This window comes from Mus musculus, chromosome 2 (genome assembly GCF_000001635.26).
Source record: "Mus musculus strain C57BL/6J chromosome 2, GRCm38.p6 C57BL/6J".
Lineage (NCBI taxonomy): Eukaryota > Metazoa > Chordata > Mammalia > Rodentia > Muridae > Mus > Mus musculus.
In genome coordinates, this window is record NC_000068.7 from 9,406,683 (window position 1) to 9,433,131 (window position 26,449).

The 26,449-nt window shown below is 39.6% G+C and overlaps 1 long non-coding RNA gene across 3 annotated transcripts in view; it reads left to right on the forward strand.

Annotated features, from left to right (window-relative positions):
• Gm13219 (predicted gene 13219) overlaps window positions 1-26,449 on the forward strand; it is a 115,055-nt gene that overhangs the window by 54,423 nt on the left and 34,183 nt on the right. For 2 of the 3 annotated variants that reach the window (NR_168279.1, NR_168280.1), the window contains 2 exons: window positions 3,027-3,116; window positions 3,233-5,128. This is a non-coding gene — a long non-coding RNA (predicted gene 13219). Of the gene's footprint in view, window positions 1-3,026; window positions 3,117-3,232; window positions 5,129-26,449 lie in introns of those variants that run through there. The other variant, NR_168281.1, reaches the window with a different exon arrangement.

Below are 26,449 nucleotides of genomic sequence, written 5' to 3' on the forward strand. Positions count from 1 at the left end.
ATATATGCACTTTCTTATTTCATTAATCTGTCTGGGTTCACTTTGAATTGATTCAGGAGTTGTGTTCATTCCAAACGTATATTACACTCACATGTACCAGGTTGTCTGTTGTGCTGTCCAGAGTTTGTCTCAGCTGTCCCTCAAAGCCACCATGGGGACCTTAGCTGCTCTGAAGGCCAAATTTTTCTCACCCACTAGCAAGTCACAGGGAGAGAAGTGACTAAAAACCCAGAGCCTTGGGTCAGTCTGGTAGGTGAAGACAAAAGACACCCTGCATACCAAACCCAGAGGCTGTTTGTCCTGCTTCAAGTCTTAGCAGATGAGAACTAAAGGGCAGGAATAGAACAGGTTTGTGAAGATTGTGATCAGAGTCAAAGTTGGTTCTTCTGCCATATTTGAGTGTTGCCATGTGTAAAATAAAGTCTACAGACACCCACCACAACCAGTAAAAGAGTAGTACAGTGTGGACTAAGACATTAGTTCTTCAGGGTTGGAACAGAAAGTGGATAATTGGAGCAAGAGCAGAATTATTCAAGGAATATAGAAAGCATAGAAACGGGGAAAGTTGGTAAACCATGAAAAGATGAGGATAAAGTGGGAGAATAGATGTGACCATTCCAGCTAAAGGTAGAATGAGAAGAGAAACAGGAAAGGAAACTCAGTGAACAACCCTATCACTTGGGATACTGAAACAGTCAGACACCCCCAACTCCATGCCGAGCTCTGACAAAGCTTGTCACAAAGAGGAGAGAATAACAGACAAGACAACATGGTTCCACTAAATTGAAACTATCTGCTAAATAAGAAAGATTCAAAAAACTAAAGGAATGAAAACTGGGTGAAGGGGGAATCTATATGCAGTCCTACTGTAGGCACAGATACTACTCACCCTTCACCAGTCCCTAAGTGGCTATAATCATCAAACCCATCTCAATACAGTCTACTCCAGTTTATGGCTCAGTCCAGATTTCTACCTCACAGAACACTGCATAGTTCTGACTCAACATTTTCTCTCTATAGACACCTAGCCAATGACTGGGCAGGGGTCCATTCCTGGTGCTCTTGAGTTTTATTAGGCTTTTTGCAGACTTTGTGTTTGCTTTTATTTTCTTTTACATCTCATTTTCTCTGTAGCCTGATCAGCAGGTGGTTGGTAGGGAGGGCACTGAAAGAAAGACAGATTTGGTGGGAAACGGTTGGTGATTTTTCTCAAATGAGACTCTGTGCTTGGACTTCAGTGTTGGCATATGCATTTCCTCATCAATAAGAAAACAGAATCAATGAACATTTGGTATTGTGCCTCATTCCCCCACCCAAAAAGAGATTCTCACTTTTAATTTAAACCCACTGTTATCACTTCAGTCAAATGGCTATTTGAATGTGGCTTGAAAACTAAGAAAGATGCTTTCTTATTGCTTTTCCTTATTACTTTAGTCTCATAAAGTTCTTATTTTCATAGTCGTAAGTAATAAACTCATTTCTCCACTAGAATACAAAATCCATGCCTTTTACACAACTGACATATTGGTTTCATGTAACCTTGGGGAAGCATCCAGCACCAGCCATCCTATGTCACATAACTCAGTCCACTTTCTTAACTTTACCTCTTAGTTAACCAATAGTTTTCCCTGGTCTCAGTAAATAGCCAGCCACTATGGTCCACGCTTTAATCTTTTGAGAAGCCAAAACTGATACCACTAGCAATGCTGAGCTACACACTCAGGAGACAAACATGTCTCCTCTCCCCCAGCTTGGAGTACGTCCACCTTGTTGCTGGTTTCATTCCTTCTCATCCAACCATCGGCTTGAAGCTAACTCTCCACTTGCCTTGCAAGCTTCCAGCTGATGACAACCTGGGGCTCTGGGTGCCCAGTTTCATCTCGAATCTTACCCACCGAGATGGTCTATCCCACGTACTAATCATTTACCATCACCACATCCTTCTCACCACTCTCTCGTGAAACAGAAAACCAAGTCCTCATCCCAACGTGTGCCTGCAGGTGTGAAGCTGCAGGTGTTTATCTGCACAGAGTTTACCTGAAGTCAGCACAAACCGGGGCAGTTCCCTTAGCAACCAAAATTAATATGTAGGAGAGTCCTAGGCTCAAGCAATGTTTCCTTCCAATTATATTTACTCATTTTTTTTATAAGGTGTGATTTAATTCACCGAGTTTCATGATAAACTCTACCGAGGCCATTCGCTTTTCAAATGCAATTTGTGATTCCATTTATGTGAAAAGACACTGCATTAAATAAAAATTAGTCTTAATATTAGGCCCCTCTGTAGTCTAAGCAGGAAACTCATTGCCAAGCGATTCCCATGTACAGTAATACATCTTTGCCTTGAAAAGCGTGATAGCCAAAGAAAGTACGTGGAGGAGAAGGAAACTGTGCTTCAAAATGTCAAACAACATCTGCTGCCCATTTCTGAGAATTACAGAGCTGCCTCTGGCCCTTTAACCCTTTAGCCCACATTGTATCTGTCCCTCCATAGTTTATGAGCTTTATCTTCAGAAGCCTTTCAGTAAATGAAAGCCGATACAGAAAGCAAATCTCTTCTTTAGGTCCTCTCTGAGGATTAGGGACAAGATTTATTAGAATAACACTGCTCGCACGGTGATGCTTTAAGGTCGTGTCAACGTTTCAATTACAAACCCATGCTACCAAGGGGTGTGCACTCAGCCTCAGCAAAATACTTCTCTAGCTCTACATTTAGAAAGTGGGGCGGAGGTTGGAGGGTCCGTGTTTGATTTCTTTAAACTTGACATAATATATAAGATTGACCTTCCTGACTGCAAGAAGTTCGTGTTTTATAGACGTCACATTTTGTGCTTCAAAATTATATTGCAAAGTCTGAGCCAAGGTGTAATCCTGAGATTATAAATAAATTAATCAGCGGCAAAAAGGCTAAACTTGATCATATTTAATAATTACAAAATTGGTCGATATTTCAACATGTATGTGTAAGACAAAGTAGAAGCTACTGGCTCACATGCAATAACATGTCTGTCACATTATGTTTCCAGGGGAAACTAGAACAACGGATCAACTTTGGTCTCTCAAAGTCTCTTCCAAAGGATCTGCAGAGATCCCTTTCTGCTGTACCAACACCATGGGTAAGAGATCTGACCTATCTAAGGATCAAGGTCAGGTAACCAAAAAACTGACTGCACTTGAGTTTATCTCCTTTGCTCTTGTCCTTATATCTCACCTGTATTCTCCCTCTTCACAGTGTTTCCTGGCTCTCCCTCCTCATCATGGCCGTTCATTACCGCCTAGCCTCTAAGGTTCTGCACTTTCATACACCCTGCCCTTTGGCTTGGCCCTTCAATCAACAAGTCCTGCATACCTGATTGATCTAGACCTGAATATCATATCATAAAAGATCTCCTGGGCATTTACTGCTTTCCTTGGAACTTCTAATTCCATTCCAAGATGTTTGTGTCCTTTGGGGTGTTGATGTTTGCTTTTTCTTTGACACAGTGTCTCTCTAAGCAGCCCAGGTGAGCCTTGCGCTTGTAATCATTCTGATGTTTTCCCTCACATGCTTGGATTACAGGCATGTCCGACTCTATGAAGCTTGTCTATGTGATTTTATGTTCATGTTGGTGTACATGCACATATGTTCCTCTGGGTGATGTTGCATCTGTATGTGCATGTATATGGAGGCCAGAAGACAATCTCAGGTATCAGTCCTTAGGATCGATCCACCATTAGTTGATTGACTATTCTGAAAGAGTGTCCTTGACAGGCCTGAGGCTAGTAGGTTAGGCTGGCGGGCCAGCAAAGCCCACGTATCTGCCTGACTAGGATGGGAATTACAAGTGTGCGCCACTTTCTTTTTCTTTTTCTTTTTTAGCATGGGTTGAGCAGATCAAACTCAGCTCCTCATGGTTGCAAGGCAAACACTTTACTAGTTGAGCAGTCTCCCCAGGGTCTAATTCATCTGATTTAAAGGAATAAAATAAGTGGGATTTTGTGTGTCTCCATAGGTGCTATTAGGAAGTACCTTATAGTAAAACTATCAAAGTAGAATTCAAAGAACACTACAGAGAACAGTGAGTTTCTACTATTAAAAGTTTTAAAGAACTTCACAACCATTTTATACCTATATAGAGCACTAATCATAATATATGCATTCATAAACCAGGCTTTGGCTGCTAAGCACCTGTCACCTAAAACATTATAGATGCTCAACAAATATTCATAAAATGCTAAGAGCATTCATAAGCATATCAATATATGTTAATCAGTTCTCACTTAATAAAAATGACTTATAATCAGATTGCCTCAATGGGAGAAAAAAATAATCTGTTGCAGCAGAGGAACAAGTATCTGTCCAAAGAAACCCCACAGTGTCTGTCTTTAAATACCAAAGTAGCATTACTGCAGGTATATACCATGGTACTAGAAATTAGCATTTTTTAAAAAATATACAAACTAGCCAAGAACGATAGACCAATAGGGAAAAGTGCTTTTCAGAAAGCCTGATAATCTGACTTTGACTCACAGAGCCCACTGTAAAAGAAGAAAATTAAGTCTGTAAAGTTGCACATATGCTGTAGCATATGCACACATATATTTATATATCATGTGCATACATACATAGTAACAATAAATACAATATTTTAATTTAAAAATATATACAGCATGTTGTCAATTTAGCCAAGTATATTGAAAGTATCTTGAAATAAAAGCCAGTTACAATTTTTAATTTGTTTAAATATGTACATTGGTCTCAGACAGTGGCACATAGCAAGAAGGTATTTAATGAAAGTGTATTCCATCAGATTAATTCACATGAATCAAAACTCAGTTTTCATGCCCTAAGTGTAGCAAACAGGTTTCTCAACTGTTGGGGAAACATCAGATTCTCCTTTCTGTTTTATCTACTTTACTTCCTCTGCCAAGTTTCATAAGACTTGAGAAAATGAAATAAAAGAATCTCAGACAAAAAGAGCTATGTTCTACATTGATTTCTAGGAATTTATCAGACACAATACAAACTTTTGAGAAATCTCCGTGCCTTGCTCGTTTTTCGTTTTCCTACAATAAACCTGTACGTGCTTAATGAACAATTTGAGATGTTTTTGTTTGGTAATAAAATCTTGTGCCACTAGAAGCTAAAGAACTCATCTTGGCTACTAACCATTCTTCATCTGAGCCTTCTCTCCCTCCTCTTTTACCCAGGTAGACCAGATGACCTTAGAGTTATTTCCAGATTTGATCTTCTATGCGATTCCAAGATTTTTTTGTTACCTTTTCTGAGACTCTTCTGGAAAAATAAAAAGATACTTGGGTTCCTAGTAAATCCTTTAATTCTCTTTGAATTTGCATATAGAGTTCTGGAACTTTCCATGGAAAGCAAAGGTACTCATCTCAACATTTGCATTTCTATCCCACTGCAAAGAAGGGGACACTTCAAGTGGGGAAAAAAATCTTGTATTATGTACCTAAGTGTTTCTGTCCTTAGTCTTAATAGCAGTTTCTTCATAAGAAGAAAAAAAAAAATCTCCATGTACTGGCACAATCGTTGCCTGATTTCATTCCAGCAACTAAGACCAACAATAACAACAAAAGCAAGGGCTGTTTTTGTTTGTTTGTTTAATTAAATTCTTTCAAGCTGCATGGAGCAATACTGCTGGGTAGATCTTGTAAGAAGAGATAATTAAAGCACAAACAAACTAGTTCTTTCATTTGGAATAGCAGCCACTGCACATGCTCAGGACAACTAACCCTAGCAAAATCCCAGGGGACTCTTAGTATGCAAACCAAGTCAGCTTTAGAAATAGGTTCAGCTGTTCCTCATACAACTGTAAACTCTCTCACACTGGGAATCAGGAAGGCTATCTCTACAAAGTCGGACATTTTCTGAGACATAGCCAAAGTAACCGAGCAAATAAAATAGTACTTTTAGCAATGGACTCTCTTGGTAAAATTGCCAGTATCTGAACAGTCTTTTCTCATTCTATCACCACTGTGTGCCAAAGAAAAGCCATCAGGAATCTTTAGACCTTGCAAGAGAAAATTAAAGTGAAAGAAAAGACAAAATATTTTTATACATATAAATTTACCCCAAAATGCATGTAGATCTTATGTCCTAATGCTACATTTTTTATACCCAGATCAAAAGCATTCTACACACTACCACAGCCCATCCAGGTGGCTCAGTGAATAAAGTAACTTGCTGACAAGTCTAATAGTCTGAGTTTGAACCCTAAGACTCAGAGGAGAGAATCAACTCCTGCAAGGTGTTCTCTAACAGATGCTTATACACAAAGAAAAGCATATTAAATATATATAAATATATATATATATATATATATATTTTAAAAACACTGCCACAGGTTTTAAAGGGATTGTCGGTACATTAACAAACTTGTGAAAGATTATACAATATACAACTTTGTGGATTCTCTGTGTTATCTTTGATACAACAAAGCACATGGACATGGAAGTAAGACAGCCCCAGAACTTGGATCTGGTCTTAGCCTTCCAAAGTCACATTTTAATCCATACAATAAAAAGAATGATAGTTGATCTGCTGGTTCCTTTTCTCATTTTTGTGACAATCTAGCTGACCAAAGCAACTTAAAGAAGGGAAGGATTTTTGAGCTCACAATTCAAAAGTACTGTCCATCATGAGAGGGAAGTTATGGTGGCAAAAATGGTTGTAGCTGTGGTGACAGAAGTGTTAGGTCAGGAATCAGGAAGAGATGAATACTGGTACTCAGTTGGCTTCCTCCCTTTCTTCCTCTTATTCAGTTTGGGACTCCAGCTTATGGAATGACACCACTCACAATGGGCCTTCTGTCTTCAGTTAGGCCTCTCTGTAAATACCTTCATAGGCATAGGCAGAATTTGTCTGCTGGGTGACTCTAGATGCAGCTAAGTTGACTGTAAAGATGAGCTATCACAGCTGGCTTTAGAGCAAGCGTTTATCATGTTCCATGCTCAAGGTCTGTCTGACTTTAGCACAATTGAGATAAATGGTTCTAGTCACATAAAGGCACTTGCCTTGGCACAAGCCATGGGAGATGTGGCTTTTCTTCCTAGGGAAAAAAAAAATATCTCCACTTCATCAACTACCTCCTGAATCTCACTTCAGTACAAGTTCAGCCGGTGACAGAAGCTGCAACAGAGATTGTAAAGACCTAGTGTGCTCAGGACACTTACCTTTGCAACAGAATTCATCATTTACAAGTTTCATAAGTATAATACTGAAAGCATAGGAAGATCGTCTAGATATTAGGCAGTCAAAACAATCGCAATGAGCCACTATACTTCCAAATTAAATTTTACTTTTCTTCTTACAGCACTGGAGATTCAACTATTTCCTTTGCAACATCCTATCAGCTCCCCTGACTTTGAAATCACTGTACCCATCAATGATGCTCAAATTCTGAACTCAGTTCAGACCTCTTTATTGAGACTCAAGCCACGTATCCAACATTGTATAATGGGGCTATCTGTTTATCTTGCTAAAATTTTTAAATTTCAGTGTTCCAGATATGAGCCCTTGATCCTCTAAATACCTGGCAACTCTGTGCATCCATTTATTCTTATCACAAACCTGAGAGTCATCTGTCTTAAACACCGTCATCCAGCTAATTGTCCACTCCAGGCGACACTGACTCTAAAGTGTATTCTTGACCTGGTTTCTACCTCCACTGTGACCATTCTACCCTAGACTCCATTCTACCCTCCTTTACTGTTACTATAATTTTGAAAGTGCCTTCTTGTCTCTATCTTGACCAGATTCAACTCATTCATTCCCCACACAGCCCTGTGAGACATATAATAAAGCATAATTGGATGATGTCACTTCCTTCAATCAGAAAATTAACATCCATTTCCATTTAGAAAATAGTTTAAATTTCAACATGGCCTTCAAGAGTGTCTAGCACAGTTTACCAAATCTGAATGACTTTAAAGTAATCATTCCTAACATTCTTTGTGATATTAATTTTCCAGTAAAACCTATCCCTGGTGTTCATTTAGCTTCATAGAAAAGCTCAGATCTTAAGTAAGATACTGAAGTATACCACATACCATATTATATGTATACCATATCAACTGCATCTGGAGAATGTGGCCTTTCTTGTGTAATTCTAACCAGCCTGCCTATGAGTGGGAATATTTAGTTAGAATCACTAAAAGTCTCTGAAAAAGAAATTGAAACTGGGAACTGAAGATATGGTTCAGTGGTTAAGAGCACTGGCTGCTATTTCAGTGGACATGGGTTCAAGTCTCAGTATACCTACATGGTAACTCATAACTTTCTGTGACTCTATCTTGAGGGGATCTGACACTCTTTTCTGTTTTACAAAGGCACCGAGCACACATGTGGTACCCAGTCATATACATTTAGGCAAAACACCTTTGCACATATATAAAAATAAAAAAGGGGGCTGGAGAGATGGCTCAGTGGTTAAGAGCACCGACTGTTCTTCTGAAGGTCATGAGTTCAAATCCCAGCAACCACATGATGGCTCACAACCATCAGTAATGAGATCTGATGCTCTCTTCTGGGGTGTCTGAAGACAGCTACAGAGTAGTTACATATAATAAATAAATACATACATACAGACATACATACATACAGACAGACATAAATCTTTAAATAAATAAATAAAAATTAAAATTAAAAAGAAGCTGAAATAAACCAGGGTACCATACAGGTAAGGGAACACACACACAAATATCATGAAGCTATATAGGTATTTTCTTGGTCTAATCTTTAACAACCATTTCTGATCTCTGTCCATATTCAGATACTCTAATTCTTCAGCATGGCAGACTCTAGCTCACACTTCACTTTCTAACATTCATTCATCTTTCCAGTCCCAACTGAAATATTTATAAGTCTCACAGTCCATTTTTTATCTTCTAATAAACCAGTTCCCTATTGTCCTTGAGTATAATGCCCTGTACTTCTCAGAGTGCATGTGACAGTTCTCAATTATTCACTTGTTAAATGTTGGTCACTCACTAACAAGACAGAGGCTATGATAATTTATCTCACCAATATAGTCTTATTGCTTGACATGTGCTTGTTTACTTGATCGTCCATTTAACTCAATTGGTCAGTAGCTATGTCAGAACCTCCTAGAGAAGTGAATGGGTGACTTTATGTCTTTATGGTCTCATAGAATGAGTATCTATGGTGGTTTGAATAGGAATGGCCCCCACAGAGACATGTGTTTGAATGCTTGGCCTGTAATGAGTGGCACTATTAGGAGGTGCGGCATTGGTAGAAGAAGTGTGCCCACTATGGTAATCTTTGACAAAGGAGCTAAAAACATCCAGTAGGGGTGGGGGGGGGGGACAGCATTTTCAACAAATGGTGCTGGCTCAACTGGCAGTTATCATGTAGAAGAAGGCAAATTGACCCATTCTTATCTCCTTGTACAAATCTTAAGTCCAACTGGATCAAGGACCTTCACATAAAACCAGATACACTGAAACTTATAGAAGAGAAAGTGGGGAAGAGCCTCGAACATATGGGTACAGGGGAAAGATTCCTAAAGAGAACACCAATGGCTTGTGTTATAAGATCAAGAATCGACAAATGGGACCTCATAAAATTGCAAAGGTTCTGTAAGCAAAGGACACTCGCAATAAGACAAAAAGGCCACCAACAGAATGGGAAAAAATCTTCACCAATCCTACATCTGAGAGAGGGCTAATATCCAATATATACAAAGAACTCAAGAAGTTAGACTCCAGAAAACCAAATAACCCTATTTAAAAATGGGGTACAGAGCTAAACAAAGAATTCTCAACTGAGGAATATTAAATGACTGAGAAGCACCTAAAAAATTGTTCAACATCCTTAATCATCAGGGAAATGCAAATCAAAACAACCCTGAGATTCCACCTCATACCAGTCAGAATGACTAAGATCAAAAACTCAAGTGACAGCAGATGCTGGAGAGGGTGTGGAGAAAAAGAAACACTCCTCCATTGCTGGTGGGATTGCAAGCTGGTACAACCACTCTGGAAATCATTTTGGCAGTTCCTCAGAAAATTGGACATAGTACTACCTGAGGACCCAGCAATACCACTCCTGGGCATAGACCCAGAAGATGCTCCAACTTGTAATAAGGACACATGCTCCACTATGTTCAGAGCAGCCTTATTTATAATAGCCAGAAGCTTGAAAGAACCCAGAAGTCCCTCAACAGAGGAATGGATATAGAAAATGTGGTACATTTACATAATAGAGTACTATGCAGCTATTAAAAACAATGAATTTATGAAATTTGTAGACAAATGCATGGATCTGGATGATATCATCCTAAATGAGGTAACCCAATCACAAAAGAACAGGCATGATATGAACACTCACTGATAAGTGATTAGCCCAGAATCTCAGAATAACCAATACAATTTGCAAAACACATGAAACTCAAGAAGAAGGAAGACCAAAGTGTGAATACTTCAATCTGTCTTAGAAGGGGGAACAAAATACCCATGGAAGGAGTTACAGAGACAAAGTGTGGAGCAGAAACTGAAGGAATGACCATCCAGAGACTGCCCCACCTGGGGATCCATCCCATAAACAACCACCAAACCCAGACACTATTGTGGATGCCAACAAGAGCTAGCTGACAGGATCCTGATAAAGCTGTCTTCTGAGAGGCTCAGTGCCTGACAAATACAGAAGTGGATGCTCACAGTTGTCTATTGAAAAAAGCACAGGGTTCCCAATGAAGGAGCTAGAGAAAGTACCCAAGGAGCTGAAGGGGTTTGCAATCCCATAGGAGGAACAACAATATAAACTAACCAGTACCCCCCAGAGCTCCCTGGGACTAAACCACCAATCAAAGAAAACACATGGTGGGATTTATGGCTCTAGCTGCAGTAGCAGAGAATGACCTAGTTGGTCATCAATGGGAGGAGAGGCTCTTGGTCCTTTGAAGGTCATATGCCCCAGTATAGAGGAATGCCAGGGCTAGGAATCGGGAGTGAGTGGGTTGGGGGTCAGGGGGAGAGAGAAGGGATAGGGGATTTTTGGAGAGGAAAACAGGAAAGGAAACATTTGAAATGTAAATAAAGAAAATATCTAAGAAAAAAGCTGGAGAAAGTGAGGGAGAAAAAAAAGTGTGTCATCGGAAGGGTGGGCTTTGCAGTCTTATATGCTCAAGCTACACCCAGTGTGGCACATAGTCTCCTGCTGCCTGTGAATCAAGATGTAGAACTCTCAGCTCTTTCACTAACACTATGTCTCCCCTGTATGCCTTCATGTTTTCTCCATGATGATTAATAATGGACTAAACTTATAAAACTGTAAGCCACTCCAAGTAAATATTTCCCTTTATAAGAGTCATCTTGGTCATAGTGTCTCTTCACAGCAATAGACACTATAAGTAAGACAGTGCCACTTAAACACATTTCTAAACCTGCCTCTTACTTCAGCCCAAGGGAAAGCCAGTCTCCTACATACTCTATAGCTAAATCCTAAGCCGCATTACAAGATGCTTGTCTGTTTAGTTGTCCCTTTCTTCTCCTGGTCTACAAATTTGTGAACAGAGGTATTTGGGGACAAAAAAGTATATATGCTTGTGACAGGTAAGGTTTACATGCAGGTTTGTCTGGCTGCAGACACAGGTATTCATAAATCTGTACCTGTCATGTGGAAGCCGGAGGACACCGCAGATGTTCCTTGGAACTCACATACTTCCTTTTCTTTCCAAGACAGTGTCATTCACTGGCCTGTAGCAAGACAATTAGGTTCAGCTATGGAACCAGTGAACAACAAGGATCTGTTTTCTCTGTTTACCCAGAGTGAGAATTACAAACACATACCTCCATGCCTAGTATGTTTCTTAAATATCTCTGGGCATTAAACTCAGATCGCTCTGATTAGGAGGCAAGCACTTTACCAACTCAATCATATCTCCAGCCTGGAATGTATTTTTTTTCTTTAATTTGTGGCTTGCATGTTATGCATTTGGTTGGTACTCAATTTGTGCTTATTGAATAAAATCCAAAGGAACATACACAGTATTAGGGTATCTTATTCATTTAATGAATACATGTTGAGATTAAAATGAGTTTCATGATCCTATTTATTTTATATTTTCCTTAGGCATATCCATTCCCAAACATGAGTTGTGAACAAAGAAAACAAAGAGAAGGTCTTCTGTGAAGTGCAACATGGACATTTGCAGAACACATCAAAAAATGTATGTTCCCATTGGCAAGTGCAGTGTGATGCACTATGAAAACCAAAATTGAGACACAGTTCATATCAAGTAACAAGAATGCCTCAGGCTTGGGAGATAACTAGGTAGTTACTGTGCTTGTGCACAAGTATGAGAACTCACAAAGTGTTAGGTGGGTATCAGACATGGCCGTACATGATTCAAACCTTAGGAAACAGAGACAGGGAATACCCAAAGCAAGCTGGCTAGTGACGATAGCTGTATTGGCAAGTCTTGGGTTTGACGGGAAGACCCCATCTGAGTGAATAAGGTCAAAGAGCAACCAAATATGATTCTCAATATCAATGTCAGGGGCTCCATATGTACAAGTACACATGTGCATAGGCACATGCCAACATATATAGAAATATATATATATACATATACATATATATATATATATCCCATACACCCCCCCCCAAAATGGAGAAAGGAACAGAAACAACCAATATCTCATTTTAGCAAAGGCATAGACTTTGATCAACAGTTTCAGATTTAAAAGACAAAACAAAACAAATAAATAAACAAAAACAACCTGATAGCCATCTTTGAAACCTGCCCTTAACTTCAATACACCATAAAGATATATTTGCATTCTTTAGTGAAACATTAATCATATTGATAATTTTATGTGTGTGGTGTGTTCACATGTTTTCATGTTCACATATGTGCAGGTGCAAAGTTAACAACTTCCTTTGTCACAGTCTACCTTACACACTGAAGTGGAGTCCGTCAGACTTGACATGGGATCCCATGTCTCCACTTCTCAACTTCTCAGATTCCAAGCAGGTCATGCTACACTTCACTGGTGTTTATGAGGTTCTGAGGACCCAAACTCTGGTCCTGCATGTCCTTTATGCACTGAGCTATCTCCCCTGCACCAATACTGCTAATTTTCAAATTCCTCGTGGCAGAGATAAATTTGCCACCTGTTTCTTGTGCATAATTTCATTGTGACATTTTACAATTTCACAGTTTCACTGATTTTATTATAGATTGATAGATAGTAGATAGTAGATAGATAGATAGATAGATTGATTGATTGATTGGTTGATTGATTGATAGATACTCACTACAAAGCCCTGACTAGACTGAAACTTAAACACATAGACCAGCCTGACCTCAAAGTCGCAGTCACAGCGCTCCCCTTGTCTATATCTACTGAGTGCTGAGATTATAAGCATTTGCCAAGATGCCCTGCTACTTTTATTCATTTTCAAATGGGACTTTCCTGACCGTAGAGATTTGCTAACAGACAAATAAGGCTGAACATGTAAAGGAAAATCCGAGAGGGAAATTGAAGGAAGACTCCATCAGCCGTCACAACTTTAAATCACTAAATGAATACCCAAATGCATTTTATTTTTAATTAATGTATATTATTGCATGAAAAACAAGTGAGTCTCAGACAGGTGCGGTTGCTCACCTCTGTAATTCCAGCACTTGGGAGGCTGAAGCAGGAGGATTTCTGTGAGTCTGAGGCAAACTCGGGCCAGATAGTAAGTTCCAGTTGACAATGAAACTGTGCCTCCAAATATATGAATACATAAACATTAAGAAAATCAATAAATGTCACCTCTACAAAATAATAAAAATAATGGGGCTCATGAAAACATTTTCCTATTTTGATGCACTTCAAACATGTTCCTTCTTTGTCACTCTTCTATTTTTAAACCAGTGTAAATTTGGTAAGCGTTCGAACATAAAGTCATTTGAGAAACACGCAGGTGATTCATGTATCAATGACGACCCCTGACCATTGCTACTGCCTGGATTAACACCTGGAGATGTCCTTTGTTGGATGAACTGGCTCCTAGGAGAGTCAGCCCCACCCCCTACCCCCGGGGAAAGGGACACTGAGCAGAGTGACAGTCATTTACCTCTGACCCTTGTCCCAAGTTTCAAATAAAGGAGGGATATACTAAGGTCCCCATGAAGGGAAAAGGGCAAGACAGGAAAAATGAAGGAAAGATAAAGGGGAGGGAAGGGGAGAGATCTGGATAATCTAAATGTTTGGAAGGACATTTATCTACTCTGCCCTGAAAGGATTTGGCAGTCTGGACACTGAACCAACAAAGTGTCCTTCCTATGCAGACCTGCCCATCGAGTTTAAAAAAAAAGTCTACAGGCAGGTTGTCCTTGAGACATTTCTGGAAATGTTTCTCATTGCTTACTGATTATAATAAACAGCTGATAATCTCAGAGTAAACCGCTTTCAGTGTCTGCCGTTTAATACTCAGCTGCTATATTTAGCATCAGTAGAAAAATAAAATTAGCCCTGACCAACACTGAAATTAAAGAACCCAAAGGGGCTCTAGAAAAATCCCCCTCGGCCACTGATACCTGAATTGAGTCGATGCTGACCTAAGTTCCCGAGAATGAGATGTAAAAGCTAGACGCTGACTATCTATGGCTAAAGGAGAATCACCTGGACTTGCCTTGAAATGCCAGCCTATCACATGCTCTATTCAAATTGCATCTTGGGGCATATAAAAAGATAAGAGTATAAATTCACTAAGAAGATTAGGAAAGGAGAGGCATAGGATGTCAGCGGAGGGCTTTCTCTCCAATCCATTTCCTTACCTGCTACAAAACGATATTGCAGGTTCTCTGTACCTCCCAAGACTACATCTTGTCCTGCCTAGAGCACTGAGACCAGTTAAGACAGACCAGCTGGCAAAAACATATCCCGTGTACAGGCAACCACTTTTAAGACAGCCCCATTCCAGTTGTTCATGACCCACATGAAAACCAAACTGCACTTCTGCCTCATCTGTGCAGGGAGGCCTAGGTCCAACCTGTGTATGCTCTTTGGTTGGTGGTTCAGTCCGTGAGAGCCCCAAGGGTCCAGGTTAGTTAACACTGTTGGTCTTCCCGTGGAGTTCTTATCCGTTTCAGGTGCAGCAGTCCTTCCTCCTATTCTTTCCAGAGCTGTTTCTTAAACAGGTCAAATCCTGGAAGATGGAAAGGTTAACATGGGCATTAATAGTGTTGACACACACACATTGAGACAAAGCTCTCTCAACTGTGGCTGAGTTAGGGAAGAGCAAAGTGACCAGACACTACGTCATCATGCATAAAAGATTGCAGGCTTTATGCTACTAGGGGTTCAAAGAGTACTTTGACCTCTTTTTATTTTGTTTTCTGTACCACACATGCACGCAGGCCCATGGAGGCCCATAGAGAGGGGCTGGATCTCCTGAACTGGAGTTATAGATAGTTGTAAGGCACCATGGAAGTACTGGGAATCAAACCTGACCCCTCTGAAAGAGTGGCCAGTGTTCTTAACTGTTGAGCTGTCTCTACGGTCCATCCGGAACAGGGATTTATAAAGCTGACTTACACCAGTCACAGATGAGACCACTAAATTTTCAATCAAGTTTGGTTTAACTGTAGTTAAGTGGAATCACGTTGATGGCTCCCCTCAATCATTGAATCTAACAAAAATTCTTCATTTCATTTTGCTGTACATACCATACGGTAAATTGAGGCAACAGCCCAGTTAGAAATGACATCATAGGGTATCAAGATGGCTCTGCATGTTAGGGCACTTGTAACCAAAGCTTATGACCAGTGCTTGGTCCTTGGGACTCACATGGTAGAAGGAGAAAACCAATAAGATGTCCTCTGATCTCCACATAAACACTTTGAAACATTAGCACAGTTACATGAGTACATGCACACAGAAATGAATGAATGAATGAACTAAATAAATGCAATAATGTTTAAATAGCAGAAGGCAGTGGTGGGCTCTACTCTGAAATCAGAATTTCTGGGAATTACATGACCCTGGCTAAGGATAAATCGGAGAATCCCAGCCTTCACGATGAAGGACTCAGAACTAGGAAGGTAAGATGCCTTACCTACTTCCTGCCTACATATGCTGCCATGAAGGCAGAAAGAAGCACCTGCCAACAAACAATGAGACCTAGTATGTAATTTTCACTGAAGATTGCGGCGAAGAGAAGGTGTGAGGCTGCCAACCCGCAGAAGAAAGCCCTCGCTGCCTGCCCCGGGTGAGGGATTGCAGAACCGTAAATCCCACTTAAACCCTCCCTCACTGGGCAGAGTGTACACCAGCAAGCTGCTTTGCCAAGTTACATCTTGGAAATTTCTAACTGAAAGGCTGAACTTGGGGAAAGCAGAATCAGAGAAAAAAAAAATCTGAAATTCCATAAGCAGAAACACACACACACACACACACACCACATAATTTCCTTGGGGCGTAGTTTGATCACCTTAACTTTTGTGCACCTTCTAAATTCTTTCGTTTAAAATTTTATTGTCCTCTACACACAGTGCAGTTTAAGAGCTGGCGAACTGGAAAACACTACAATTCGGTGGTAATTACAACAAATTTCATGTCCTTTGATTCCACATTTTTATCACCATCATTCCTGAAAATAAACCAGAGGTTGTGAATGGTTTGAAACAAAGCCATGACATAAAAAAAAAAAAAAAAAAAAAAAAAAAAAAAAAAAAAAAACCTGAAATTCTCACCTTTGATTTAACAATTTATTTGGCTATTGTTTGATTCACTGTTGGAGTCAATGGAAAAATTCTAGTTTCCTTTCTCTCCCTGAGGGCTCCTCTCCAGGCTCGCCCACTATACCCACCAACTCTTTTCCGAGGTTTTGATGTTCTAATTTGCTCATGGGGTACACATTTGCCTCCTTTGGTTTAATTAATAAATATCTCCTCTGACAAAGGAAGGGGGAAGGACGCATCTAATGTGTGAATTTGATCATTGTACTCGTCCCACTATGACCCTCACTTGAAATCTGTCTCCAGTCTTATCCGCCAGCTCCCTACTCCGCTTTGTCATTTGCATATCAAATATATCGTTGTAGGCCGGCTGCTCACAGGCATGGCCTGCAGACAGTTGCAGACCCACTTGCCCATTGGAGGTCGAGAAGAGCCTTTGTAAATTCACTGTGATTACAGGAGATGAATGGAAGCCAGGGGGTTACTTTGTGCTCTTCTTTGCTCTCTGCCCCAGAAATTGAGACCTCTGAAGTGTCCTGTCTTCATACTTTCAGTGTGTTGTTTACTTTTAACATCCTTAGTTTTCCTGAAAAAACTAGAAGAGCAAAATAAGATGCACAGTAGATGAGGTGTGTGTATGTGTGTGTGTACGTATGTGTGTGCGCGCGCACAAGTATATTTGTGAATATTTTACGTAGGTCAGACCCAAGTATCCTTCTCAAGCATTGTCCACGTTGTCTTTGAAGACAAAGCTGTTTAACTTGCAGGTCACCAACCCCACTGTACTAGCTGGTCACTGAGCTCTGTCTTCGTTCCTCCGGCTCTGGGATTGAACTCCGGTCCTTGTGCTTGCCTAGTAAAGCCCTTTACCAACTCAACCATCTCCACAGCCTCTAAACTTCAAGTCTCTTGTCATGTAAACCTCGCTGCGTATAAATCTGGCTTAGATGGATCCTAGTGTGGTGACAAAATTCAAGTGTTTCATTACAGATAATTAGGGCATGTTGCAAGTGCATCTTCAGGGTATTAACTAATACCAATATATATTCCCTTACAATGAGTCTCTCTTAAGCTTGGAAACAGCTGATGGCAGCTCCTGTCTCATATTCTTCTGCTCTCCTCCATTTGCAGGATTTAGAAAGTTAGATTTACTAAATTATGAGTGCCTTTATATCTCTATTTGCACCTTCCCTATTTAACCTGGCTGCATTTTCTACCGCACTCTCTTCCAAGAATTCACCTGTTATCCTATACTTGACATCCTCTGTTTGTTGGAGGACTGAAATGTAATATTCAAATATCTGGTAGGGGGAAAATATTTTAAAGATTTTACAACTGTATCCCAAAGCTGTGCTGTTCATATGATGCTCTTATCTAAAGAGCCCTTGAGAGATGTGGTCCCTGGCATCTGAAAGCACATTCACCACAAGAAGCAGCCTAAGGCTGCTGTCTGGCTTTTAAGAACTTTACACACAGCCCTAGAAACAAGAGTAAGAGGGAAATAATGCCGTCATCGGATACATCAATTACGGCCCTAGAGGTAGCATTGTCTCCTTTTGAAAAAAAAAAAAAAAAAAAAAAAAAAAAAAAAAAAAACCTAAAATATTACAGTGTAAAGATACATGTCTGCTCTATTCAATGTACTAAGTGGATTACGCAGGGGCATTGGAAAATCACATTGTGAGCCTTTATCTCTGGTACTATTATCCAGAAAATTGTTACATGATAGAAGGCAAGAGCACATGATTTGGAGGATGAAGGCCTGGGTCTTATCTCAACTTTGCCGCCAATTAGCCAATTAAGTTGAGTAAGCTTGACTCTACACTTGGACATCCATTTCTCCGTCTGTAATATGTGACAGTTGGACCATATGCTTGTAAGCTGAATGATGCTCTCAGAAAACTACAGTTACAAGAACTTGGGGAGATGGCTGTATTAGACACACACCCACACAGAGAGAGACATTCTTCTTGGACATCTACAATAAATATTGCCATGTCAGATGCATTATAATGGGCCAGTGAGATGGCTAGCCAGGTAAAGGTGCTTGCTGGCAAACACGAAGATCTGAGTTTTAGCCTTATGATTTACGTGGGTAAAGGAGAAAACTAACATTTGTGTGTTGTTTTCCAACCTGCACAGACACCCACATGGGCACACATAAATAAATAAATAAATAAATAAACTGAAAATAAGTAAATAAATAAATGCAAGTTTTATAATCTTGAGATAGTCTAATAACATCTTACAGATGGTCGAACCTTTCAGACATAGTGCTTATAAGGAGATGAAGGACTAGAGGGTTGGGTTTTTAAGGCTACAGGTTGGTCTAGTTCTCAGCCAAATATTCTGCTTTCTGTTGCTATTCACAGGAACAAGCTAATGACCTACCTTCCTTGCCAAGAAGCACTATTCAGTCTGAAGTCTGAAGTCTAAGCCCAGAAAACCCATCTCCTTTAAGTTGCTTCTGTCTTGTATTCTGCCCCATCAATGAAAAAAAAAAAAAAAAAAACCCTAGCATAAGCTTTTTCAGGTATAATTGGCCCTGCCCAGGGTAGAGTAAACCAGAACCACTTGTCAGTGTCCTGACAGAAACCTGAAATAACTTCTAAACTACCCAATCTGGATTCAGGCCCACGGTTTCTCTTCTGTTTAGTTTGGTGACTTTATTGGTATTATTTAACTTCTCTGAATATGTGGGTTGTTTCTTCATACAAAACTAATATCATAATGTCTACTTCCCAAGGTCATTATGGAGACGGAATGACTTAATAAGACACACAAGTGCGAGGAAGGAGCTGAGTTGGTTTGGTGCTTACCTAGCATGCACACAACACTGCCCTTGTTCCTTTGCACACTGTGTATCAGGGCTGCCAACACGAAAGGTGAAGACAAAAGTTCAAGGTCATCCTTGAGTACGAGGCTACACAGGAACTCATGTAGCCGCCTGAGTTACATGAGCTCTTACCTCAAATAAAAACAATGCTTAGCGTGTTGCTTAGCCTCTTGTGAGCACCATGCAAGTGTGGGCAATGTCATAATTAAACCTTTATCAAATACAACAGTCTGAAGAAAGACGGAGATGAGCAATATCGGCACTTGCTGGTGTCTATCCAGTGTCAGAAGAATCACATGCAGCCTCCCACTAAACCCCCCAATAAAATCAAAATTGTGGTGTGATTATTATATTTTACAGATGAGTATATCGGAGGTCTAAGTGTTAAAGAATGTGCCTAATTTGTCTGACAGTACAATGAAAAAATTATCTCAAACTTTGATACCCTTGCTTTTACAACCCAAGCTCTTTTTTCTATACCACACAGCCTTCAAGAGTGAAAAGGAATAAATTCCTGGTGTGATTTCATGAGGAAATGAAGTATACAAACCAAAACAAATGAAAATTAGAAAGTAACTCCCGTGCTGTTTCCCATCTCAATGATGTATTAATTGCTGGACCTTACAGCAGAAAGGCATAAAGGGAAGCAGGGGAGAGGGGACAGGCCTATAGATGGCTCAGCAAGTAAAGGCACAGGCTGCCAAGACCAACACCTTTGTTTGATCCCTAGAAATTAGATGGCACATTGACAGAACCAACCTCTGTAACTGATACACATGATACCTATCTGTATGCACACACATGGACACACACACATGGACACACACACACTCACATGACACACACAAAATAAATAAACGAACATGACTGTAGAACTTAAATAGAAATGAAGGGAAGTAAATTATTCTTAGTGGTTATCTGATTATAGTTTTGAAAAATTGCCTCATGTTTGAATTAACCAACTGCGTGTGTTCTATCCCACCTCACAGAGGTTTGCCTCACCTTACCTGACTCAAATTATTTTATTAGAGAATCATAGTTTGGAAGGAGGCATTTAAAGGTCAAATGAATTCTACTGCCTCCAGAAAGGACTGGATCAAAATAATTCCCAAATGATAATCCCTATCCTATCTTACTTTTAAATATTCGGAGAGGAGAAATTCTATGATATTTAGATTCAAAAATTGAAACTTTGCAAGGATAATTTTGAAAATAAAAACACATTAATCAAAAATAAAAGTGAGGCCAGGGAAATAGGATGACAAGATGAATTGATTCTTCATGATAGCAAGTGGTACCGTACATTAAAAACTGAAAACCGGGACTGAGGTCTTGGGGAGGTAATTTATTGGATATTAATCTTCCATTTTAGCAGGCAAGGCACAACTTTACTTAGATATGTCTGCTGCATCCAAAGTTTTAAAATATGGGGTCAAAAATATATCCCTGCCACACATCCCATTCTGCTCTGTTCATCTTATCGCTAAAACTGGTTTTCACAGCGGTGTCAAAGATGATGGAGCTTAGAGAGATTTCCGTTTTGCAAGTAAAAAAAGGGCAGACGGGAGGCGCACAGCCTGTGGTGTACTCAAATGGAGCAGCCAGCTGCCTAATTCCCATCATCAGAGCCTGTCCTGAGATCACAGGGCATCTGATTGAGCAGGCAACTTGCAAGGAAATGGAGAAACGCATGGGAGATTTCTCAGCCTTGCAATTCTCCATCTTTGCTCAGGGAGAGAGAGGGGAGGGACTGGATCAGCTCCCTGACTTAGCTGAGAGGAAACAATCCCCTCCTCCAGGGGTTTATGGTGATGAGGAATTCCTACCACAGCCCACAGAAGACTTACTTTTTAGCTTGGTAGAAGATAAACCACCTTAGCAGTCGGCATAGCCAAAGTGAGACCTCCAACATCTGGCACTTGGCGCCCAGTACATCACAGTGTTCTTGGAAGTCCTGGTCCACCTTTCTGAGATGTAGATGCATTAGGACAAGTGAAAACACAATGCAGAACACACCTCCTCGAAAAATGAACGTGGTCTAGCAAACGTTGAACTTTGAATGTTATTTCTCCATTATCAGAGTCAATGTGTGCCCAGGTGTTTTCCTTCCTGACAAAGAGAAGCAAATGATTGTTGATCCCTGGAAGAGTGACAAAAACTAATTTTCCAGAATGTAAAACAGGTGAAGATAGATAGATAGATAGATAGATAGATAGATAGATAGATAGATAGATAGATAGGTAGATAGATACTAGACAGATAGGATAGTGGATGAATGGATTGATAGATACTAGACAGATAATAAATGGATGGATGTATAGTTAGGTAGATAGGTAGATAGGTAGATAGATAGATAGATAGATAGATAGATAGATAGATAGATAGATAGAGTCCTATTTGTAATCATAGTAGCAATAGTAGTAGCAGCAACAGCAGTAGAAAATTCTAAAGTTACAAAATTGTTGTCATGCAAATTGCCAAAGAATCTTTGGTTCTGGCATTTCTTGCCTCTCCACCTAAGGTTGTAGTTAAAAGCAATAAGACAACTAGGCAGTGATTGCTTGGAAACCAGTTTGTTAGAAGGACATTCTGCAGTGTTTTTACTGTTTTTAAGGTCCACAGGCTCTTTCTGTAAGTAGGATTTCAAATAGGAAATTGTATGAGAGTGAGAAGAGCCAGAGACCTGCTTGAATCCCCCTAGTGCTTACTGACCATATCTAGCTCCTTCCAATCTTCTCCGCTGCCAAAAAGGGTCTGGCCCACCCTTATGGGAAAATACCCCCGTCCTTGTGGGGGAAACGTAGTTCATGCGTACAAACTGCCGAACAATCACCTATGAGTCCTGAAGAGGTAGATAAACAGGAACATTTATTTCTTAGGCTCCTAAGGAAAAAGTAAAATGTACTGCTTCTTTTCATAACCTTAGGTTCCAAAATAGAATTTGTGTCCCTCAGATTATGAGCTTTGTGTTCCTAAGCATAAAACTTGCTGAGAATTCTAACTTGTATTGTCAAAAATAAAAAATAAAAATAAAAAACTTCTCGGATGCAGAGCACATTCAAACTTTCTATCTTAAGAATAGTTTATATTTCAGCACTATCTATTAGTGTATACAAAGGCCCAGCTTTGGAAAGATTTCTCAGTTCGTGAATGACATCCAGGCCACACATACCTTCTTCCTTCAAAATTTCTCCTTAGTTTCACATGTTTCCTAACTTTCCTTGCAATGGAGACTTCTCCAGAAAATCTCCTTCAACAAGCAAACATGGCTGTGGTTAGAGGAGTTAAGGTGCATTAGCAAATCATCGTGCTTTAAGGAAGATCCATTTGTTAGAGCAACAGAGAAGACCCTTGGGGTAAGAGAGACACAAGATGGGTAAATTCAACAGGGCAGGGGCCTAACCTAACTACACTATTCTCTATCAAAGAAGATGGAGAACTAAAAGAATCCTCAAGACAGGAAATTGCCTGTCCAAAGCTAAAGTCAATCTAGGACCATGGGCCATTAGCTCCAGTTCCAGAGTGTTGGCAAACCTTGCTTAGATGTCAAATCTTGAGCTGTGTCCAAAGACCCCACAACGGTGGATGGAAGCAGAGGCTCCGTGATAGAATCCCAGCTCTGCTACTCTGAAGATATCCCTCTGAAGATATCCCTCTGAAGATATCCCTTCTGATATTTTACTGCCCTGATCTACAAAATGGGAATAACAAAAGCATCATATCCTAAGTATATTAATTTGTGGACAGTAGCTACAGTTGCATTTCTTAAAAATACACATATACACATACACTTAAACTTACATGTGCCTGAGTATGGACATACCAAAAAAGTTTGAAAGAATATACAAGGAAACTAAAATTTTCCATCATGGAAATTATGGCTTTCTTCTTTCTTTCTTTCTTTCTTTCTTTCTTTCTTTCTTCCTTCCTTCCTTCTTTCCTTCCTTTCTTTCTTTCTTTCTTTCTTTCTTTCTTTCTTTCTTTCTTTCTTTTTACCTATATTTTTCCTTACAAATTTTCTAAATGTCCTACAATAAATATGGTTTGTTTTCTTAAAACTATTTATAAAATACTAATTAATGTAGTCTATAAAAGGATGATACTTTGCATTTTATTTATGACAAAAAATTGAAACGGAAAACACTGTTCACTAATAGACATTAGTAAAGTATGGCTTTAATCATATACTAAAATTATTTTCTGCAATTAAAAATTATGTGCTGAAAAGTATGTATTGGAATAAAATATTCATAGTATTGCATATAAAAATTAAGTAACTGCTGAACAAAATTTAATTTTTCATTTACTAAAATCAAATATATTTTGTGTGGCTATAAATAGCACATATGCACACTCTAAAAATGTCATCCATGACTATTATTACTGAGACAGTGTAGCTATTTTTAATTTCCTCTGTGTAGTTTTGTGGGTTTTGGTTTTTCAATAATACACATTTATAGATTTTTTTAAATGAAAGAAAATACTAAATATTGTTGAAAATTAAGATAAATCACAATGTTGTTTAAAATAAAAGAAAGGTCAGTCACAGTTCTGGTAAGAAACAAAATATAGCAATGAAAGGCAGCTAACATCAATACTCAACCCACAAAACAAACATTTCCTAACAGATATGTTTAAAAGTTCACTTTCTTAATAAGTTAGAATAGTAGAATAAGATCCCTTAATATCACCTGGCATTCCTATCATTCTCTGACTCCATATCTAAAAATGTGAATGAGGTACAATCAGAACGTATTGAATTCTCAAAAGAGTACCAATTTTAAAGTACATTTTTATTTATCCTTTAAGACTCTCATACAAATCAAAATACACAACGTATTTTGATGATATTTACACACACTCCCCTTTCTGGCTCCACTCAGAGCCCACTCCCACCCATCCCTTCCCCAGCTTCATGTTCTCTCTACTGTCATCATTTTTGTCATTGGCATTGTTGTCCATTGAGTCCACTTGGTTCTGTCTATATGTGCTCTGGGGTAAGGCAAGCCATTGGAGTATGAGCATACAACCACAGGCCACAGGCCTGGAGAAAACTAACTCTCCCTACACTAGCAGCCATTAACACCAGCCTAGCTCTTCCGATGGGGCAGAACTCTGTAAGACGCTCTTCTAACCATGCTAAAAATTTGACTGCTTTCTTTTGTGTAGATTTTATACAGAGAATCACAGCTACCTTGAGTTGATGGGTACAGTGACCCTGCTTATCCAGAATGTCCTGTTTTGTAGCAGTCCTCCCCATCATCTGGCTCCTAAAATTCTTCCTGTCTTCCTTGGTTTTCTGAGGGGAAATTTAGAGTGAATTTTTTAAGATTTATTTTACTATTTAAATCAGATGCACATATGTATGCCTGTGTGTGGGTATATGCACATGAGTGCAGGTACCCTTGGAAGCCAGAAGCACAGCCTGGCATAAGTGCTGGCAAACAAACTCTAAACTTACGTGCCCAACCATTGAGCCATCTCTCCAGACATCTGAGAGTAGCAACCTTTACATAGTGTTCATTTATAGAAAAATCTCTCTCCCTCAGCACTGGGCAATAAATGATGGTATTCTCAAAACCAAAGATGGGAAGGGCCTGTTATAATCATGATCTTGTCCTCCAAAAGCTTTTTATAAAAGTTTGTTTCCCAGGGTAGCTCTTGGAAGCTAGTGGGGCTTTTAAGATTCAAGGCCTCAGTAGATATCTTGAGGTAGCATGGCTATGTCCTTGAAAGTGACAGTGCTCATCATGTGTTTCTTCCTTAAGACCCCAAAAGAATGGATTCCACCAACCATGGACTGGAACCTCTAAAACTAAGAGCCCAAACAAACCTTTATAAACTGACCTTTTTTAATAGAATGGAAAATTAACCAACACCAGGGCTGAATTAATGCCCTAGGATTGGTAATTTTACTTTGTAATGCATCAAGCTCCAATATCTAGTCACTCTTTATCTCAAGACCATCAACAGGAATTCAACACATGAGGATGTGTGTGTGTGTGTGTGTGTGTGTGTGTGTGTGTGTTGCACATGAATGCCAACAAATGCAGGTATACTCTTCAAAAGGCAAAAGGAATAGAAAATTATGGCACCAAAAAGAGAGCTAGTTTTGAATCTCCTATTCCTCCTAGATCACCTTGACCAACATACTTGGGGTCTCCTCAGCTACCTTTCTACGAAATGGGACACATGGAACTGACCTCTTAAAGTTGCTGGGGTATCCTGGACATAAAAGTCATAGCTGAAGACATGAAACTTAATGTGAAGGAAATGCCAAACTCTTCTGAGAAGAAGAGAGAAAAATGTAGACTATGAACCATAAAAACCATAAAAACCATAAAAATGTTCTTCTCAGCATCCTGCAGTCTCAGTGTGGTGCTTCTGCTGGGAATTTCCTCTTTCAACCAGCCCTATGAAATGAAAACCTTAACCTTGGTGAGCCAGCCTTCTGAGCAAATCTTGAAATCATCACCAAGTTTCCTCAGCTGACATTGTGCTAACACCACAAGCTGGTTTGAAATCTCCTAACCGATGCCACCTATCCCCCCCACCAAAATAAAAGTCAGTCAACATGATCGACTTAGACTAGTCTTTAGCATAGGGAATAGGCGCCCTCCCTGCCATTCCATCAGTTTGAGAAAGAAAGTACATGAGGTATCCTGTCTTTGAATTTTAAGCAAGAACACACTTAACCCATGACCCTCCCCTCCCCCAAATACCATTTGTTCGGGTAAATCAGTAGAATCACAAAATAATATGCCCCTCCTCATAATGGCACAGCTTAAAATAGAATCACAGGCCCAGGATTTTGGAGAACTGGTTTCTAGAAGTAGCCATATTCATCCATGGTTTCCCACCTGTGTGTCTTCGTGGCTATTATCCTTATTCACCCTACAAACGCAAGCACTCCCGTTCT